Genomic DNA, 6,020 nt, shown 5'->3' on the forward strand with positions numbered 1-6,020 from the left:
TTTAAGGTCTCTAAAAGTTACGTATAAAGGGGGTTTCTCACTCAGATATGGCCAGTGGGCCGAGATCACCCACAGGCCCTTCTGCTCACATTACAGTGCCACTTTCAATTGTGTTCAGTGTGAGAGAGGTCAGGCCTCTCCTATAACACACACACACACACACTCACGCAGCACCCCAGGACCCAGGGGCATCCATCATTACTAGGGTGGTGTAAGTAGACACTCTAAAATACTGCAACGTGTTTGGTCTATGCAACCCAACACTGGCAGAGAGAGAGTGTGAGACTCTCTAAATTTATGAGCGTTCACACGCAAACACTCACACACTTCTCTTGCCCCGTCCCATGCCTGAAGCGCTACTGAAATCTGCCATGAGCGCAAAGAATTCCTGATAAACACAAGCTTGGCAAGAGCTTCAGCCCGCCCTGGATTGATTACATAACCTTATCAACAATGTTTTTTGTCATCTACATTACAACCAGCAAATGGAGGACGGCACTTTAAGATTGTTGATTATACCAAAGGGACAAAAAAATCAAACTTAAAACTTTGACACGTTTCACAGATGTAAATGCCTCTATTTTGATGTTTTTTTCCTACATTAATGGAATTTCTTTAAATTGCAAATTATATTATCAATATTATAATGTGTGCGATACTAATTTTACTTTAATGACAGCAGCGCTGCATGATTTGAGAATGATCCAAAGAGCATCTTGTGCTTTAAAACATGAACATTTGACCGTCTGTACAAGAGTCACATTATCAATTACTTGATTAGAGACGTAGAAATAGTGCAGAATATTTATTCTTGAGGTTAAGTGATAACCGGGGTGTTGTTATGGGGGGCTTCGGGGGTCTGACCAGCCAAATTAAAACTTTTGTGGGTCTTAAAAAAAGTACATTGGCTCAAAAGTTGTAATGTCTTTAAAAGAAGTTGTAATGTATTTTTTATTTGATTAAAAATACAGTAATATTGTGAAATATTTCTATTTTCTACAAAGAATCTATATGTGTTATATTGTAGAAAGTAATTTATTCCTGTGATCAGCTGAATTTTCAGCATCATTACTCCAGTCTTCAGAGTCACATGATCCTTCACAAATCACTCTACACTCTAAAAAATGCTGGGTTGTTTTAACCCAACTTTGGGTCAAATATGGACTAACCCAGCCGTTGGGTTAAATTTTTACATTACATTTTTAACCCAACATTTCGGGTTTGTCCATATTTGACCCAAAATTGGGTTAAAACAACCCAGCATTTTTTAGAGTGTAATATGATAATTTGATGCTCAAGAAACATTTATGATTATTATCAGTTGAAAACAGTTGTGCTGCTTCATATCTTTATGGAAACCATTATACATTGTTTAATTTTACTTAATGTTAAAGCTGCAGTCTGTAGTTTTTTGCTCTGTGTTGCCACCTCTGTTTGAAATCTGCAATTGCAGTTATTTGCGTTATTGTATGAAGTATGACCAACAAGCAAGTACTTGTAAATAAATTTTTGTTAAATTTTGTTCTGACCAACTAAGGGGGGAAAGCATTGCAGTAATTTGAGCTGATTAAATCGGTAGCTTATGATATCACCATTATCACGTCAAACCGTGCCATTTATACTTTGTCTTTAAATTGTTAATGTTAAAGGTCCCATATTATGCCCCTTTTCACAAGATGTAAAATAAGTCTCTGATGTCCCCAGAATGTGTATGTGAAGTTTCAGCTCAAAATACCCAACAGATCATTTTTTACAGCAAGTTTAAATTGTCATTTTTTGGGGCTCAGAAAAATGCGCTGATTTAGTGTGTCCCTTTAAATGCAAATGAGCTGCTGCTGCTGCCGGCACAGGGGGCGGAGCTTCACGAGCGACAATTTCATCTCACGGAATGACGATAATATCAGAAACTCTCAGTAACGGTGTTCATTTCCAGTCGGACAACAATGCCTACAGAGTCAGAGTGCTGTATAGAGATGGAACAGGTATAGTTTAGTAGTTTAATTACGGTTATTGTCGTCTGCTTGTATGTATCCATTATTTATTAATAGCCCACAAGTCTGCTGTTTCGGACCAGGTCCGAATGATGATCAAACACATACTGATGAGTTTAATAAAGTTATTGTACATCACACAAAAGATGAAGCGTCAGTTTTACTTCAGAAAATCACCGTAAGAGCTGAGGAAACACGGTAAGTTATAAGAAGTGCGCGAGTTGAGGTCGAAAAACTGCTCTACTGACGTCATTAAAGAGGGAAGTCGAGGGATGTAGTCCAAACGGGCCGTTCGATGTAGGCTACTTCTGTTAAATAAAATATCTCGCTTGGCATTCAACTTTGAGCTTTATAATTTTACAGATATTAACAACAACATTACACACTAACTCAAGTTTGAAACATGGGATCACGAAGAACGGGACCTTTAACAACATCAGCATTGCGTGACTGTAATGCCCTTCCGATATTATTCTTGTCCGATATTATTCGAGTTCATTATTCTATGAACTCTCGTCTCATCTCTACTCGTCTCTACTCTCCACTCATTTCTTCTCTCGCTTCTAATCTACTCTACTCGTCTCTTCTGCATCTGACTCCTTCAGGACACTGGACTTATTCAAAGAGCAGGGATGAGTCTTGACAATGCCATATTATCAGCTGGAATCTCTAGGTCTGCAAAAGGAAAATACTCCTTCTCAGTGTCACACTGAAGAGAGATCGCTAAACCTGACACTGAGGAGAGCCATTTAAGAGCACTGAACAGTGCCAGCTATTCATGCGGGCCCGTGAAGAGAATGGCCGCTCTTCTGTCCTCGCCTTGTTTAAAACACAGAGAAGGAAACTCATGAGGATCCGAGAGACAAGGCAGCGCAGAAATTCGAGCAGCCAGCTGACTCGCACATGAATAGAGGCAGCACAATGATAAAGTAATCACCCTCACAATCCGCCGGTTTATCAGCGCGCTCCTCCGCTAGCCTAAACAGATAATGAAATGAAGTATCACTAACTAATGGAAGACGGGCTGAGAGATGACACACATATCTGTGCGCTGTTGATCGACAACACTTGATCATTCAGATTATGTCATTTGAAAAATGTACAAATCCAATTTAATTGTCTGGGGAATCTTAAGAAGGGGAGTTAAGAAATGTTAAGCCGCATCTCATTGGTTAAAAGTAATAACCTGGATGTCTAACATTAAATAAGAGTTGGTAGGAATTTCAGCTAACACAATTCAGGTGGCAATATATTTTATATCTCTTATATGAGATGCATATTCACAGATAACATTATCAAAAATTAAAAAGTCGCCCTCCAAACAGCATATTTGACCCCCTCTGAGACAAAAACAATAATTGTAAATTTAATTTCTGAATATCGCTTTTTGTGTTTCCCAGAAGCAAGAAAGTCACATGTTTGGACTGACTTTTCATTTTTGGCCGAACTTTAGAGATAAGACAATATACAGGGACATTGGTCTCGTCCGTCCTCTTGTTTAAGCTATAATATATAGCTTAATCGATAGCACTTGTGGCATGATGCTGATTACAAAAAAAGAAATTCCCCTTGGATGGGTAAATCTGTAAATATGTTTCACTATGTATGTAGCCACAAGACATAAACAATTATGTTTACATGATTTTAATGTAAAAAAAACATAGCAACATAATGCCCTTAAACCCTAAAGTGATTCATTAGAATGTCAAGAACATCTTTACTGACTTTAAGGGGTGATGAACTGAGAAATCAAATTTTCCTTGAGCTTTTGACATCTAAGAGGTCATCATATTATAAGAATATCCTGTAAGTTTCAGAACTGAAAACGTCGTTGTTAGTCAAATAAAAGCTTTTATTGACACCAGCCTCAGCAAACGACTCGTTTTTCAAAGTGGGGAACTATGACGTCAAAGAGGATAAAACACCACCTCCGCAGGAGAAGATCAACGCCTACTTCAACACGGCCGGTTTAGCCCCGCCCACTGATTCGCGCATTCACACATAGCTAAATAACATAGATTCCTACCTCATGATGACAAACCGGATCGAGCTACCGAGCAATAAATGTGCACTGACGATAATAAAACTCTTTATAATATGCAAAACTGTTATCCACTCAGAGCAGTGGGCGTTTACTTCCAAGACTTCAGTGCGAGACGCCCATAAAAACCGAGCGTTTTTCAGCTAGGCTCAAAACTAGGGTAGAAAATAGCCTATTTCTTATTCATTTTGATGTTTTTGAATGTAAAAACCAAGCGAACGTCATAAGTTGACCTCAGACAACAATATAATAAAAAATAAATAAAAAGCCAGTTTATGCTCCTTTAAATAATACACAGGTTTTAACAGAAGAATTAATGCAAATGATTTTATAAAAATATAAGCTTTGCATTTCTGCAGAACACGGACAGTGTTCACGATGTTAAAAAAAGTGATAAAAATGTAATATCTTTAATGTTTTTGAGACTCTTTCCTGAGTAAGAGTTAAGAACAAATAATAGGGATCGTACATTTAATATCTGTCATTTCCTTTCTTGCTTCGTGGAGAAGAAGAGAGAATTATCCTCATCTCAACAGAGCTGCTCGTTTTGAGAAAAATATATGGTATGGGAAACCAGATACAATTTAAAAGTTAGAAATTATAGACATTTGTTACCCGCTCTGGCAAAATGATCTTTCGATAAAAATAATTTGAGCTTTAGCATAGTTTAATAGCATTTATTATATATATATATATATATATATATATATATATATATATTAATGTCTTTGGTCAAGTTAAGCTGTAAAATAAATAGTTTATGAATAGTTATTAAGATATGAAAAAAAAAACGGGCAAAAAAATAAAAGCGATTTTCTCAGGTTTTCAATTGGAAAAATTGACTACATATATTTTCAAATGCGTATGTCTTTACAACCACTCAAGCTATGACTTTGACTGGGATTTGTCATTTGAATGCTTGGTCTCCTCTTTCCATTAGTAAAATCTCTTGAAATTTGGGTCACTGTGACTCGTTTTGCTGGATCAGGTCACATTTTAAGAAGTATATAAAGTAGGCCTACCTTTTTAGTGTGTTTTGTGTAGCTCCTGAAAATCTTTAATTTGGTGGCTTTCAGAGAATTGACTCTTTTCACATTTCCGGGTTTCTCAGAAGAGGAAGTCGTCATAGATGGGTAAACTTCTGGTAAATGAGAAACTACATTAAATATATTTCCCGGTTGCTCAAATGACAAAAGAAAAACTCCACAATATAGTTTTCACAACTTTCAAAAGAGGAAAATTAAGAAAAAAAATAGAGAGAGATTGATAAAAGCAGTCTTTGAAAAAGGAAAAAGAATAATCAATTGCTTAGCACAAAAGTGAGTAAAACATAAGCCAAGAGAAAAAGTCAGGGGTTCAGGGATGGCCAAGCATTACATATTTGAATCAAGAAATGAATAAATAAATAGCCTAAATAAAAAGGTAATAAAGAATATACTGAACACTTAGGCTATATAGTCTACTATAGAACAACTCTACTCAAAAAATATTAATTAAATAAAACATTAGGCTAAAATGACAACGTATGAGCATATATTCAGAATTTACAGGAGGTGGATAAAGATTTAATATAATTCTTAATATATTTTTGAAAGGTTGATAACAGACGAGAGAAAGATGTTAACTTTACCGTCACAGTCCACAGCCGCTGCATAGAAACCCTCACAGCAGCGTTTTTTGTAATTTGATGCAAAAATTTAGCCTATATTGTTAAATGTAAGCACACATTTTAAAAAAAAGAGAAAGAAATAAGAAACTTTGCAGGATTATATTCGCGATGCTGAAGACCGTTAAAACGCGACATCACATCACAGTCTGTGAAAAGGAAAGTTCTTGACAGTTAGAAATTTAAAAAACAAAAGGGCGGGAATAAAGAACCCGAACTTTAAAGAACCATTTTAGCATTAAACGGTTACTCAGGACATGATCCTAAATATAACTATCATTAGGTCTTATTTACCAAATCCGAAATATTTTAAGCAACTGTT

At 36.2% G+C, this 6,020-nt stretch overlaps 1 long non-coding RNA gene across 1 annotated transcript in view; it reads right to left on the bottom strand.

Annotated features, from left to right (window-relative positions):
- The window catches only part of LOC120481152 (uncharacterized), a 46,756-nt gene extending 41,598 nt beyond the window's left edge, over positions 1–5,158 (bottom strand). Inside the window, exon 1 of the long non-coding RNA XR_005623262.2 lies at positions 5,055–5,158. This is a non-coding gene — a long non-coding RNA (uncharacterized LOC120481152). The remainder of the gene's footprint in view (positions 1–5,054) is intronic.
- Between the last annotated feature and the right edge of the window lie 862 nt (positions 5,159–6,020).

This window comes from Pimephales promelas, chromosome 14 (genome assembly GCF_988280905.1).
Source record: "Pimephales promelas chromosome 14, fPimPro1.hap1.1, whole genome shotgun sequence".
NCBI classification, from domain to species: Eukaryota; Metazoa; Chordata; class Actinopteri; order Cypriniformes; family Leuciscidae; genus Pimephales; species Pimephales promelas.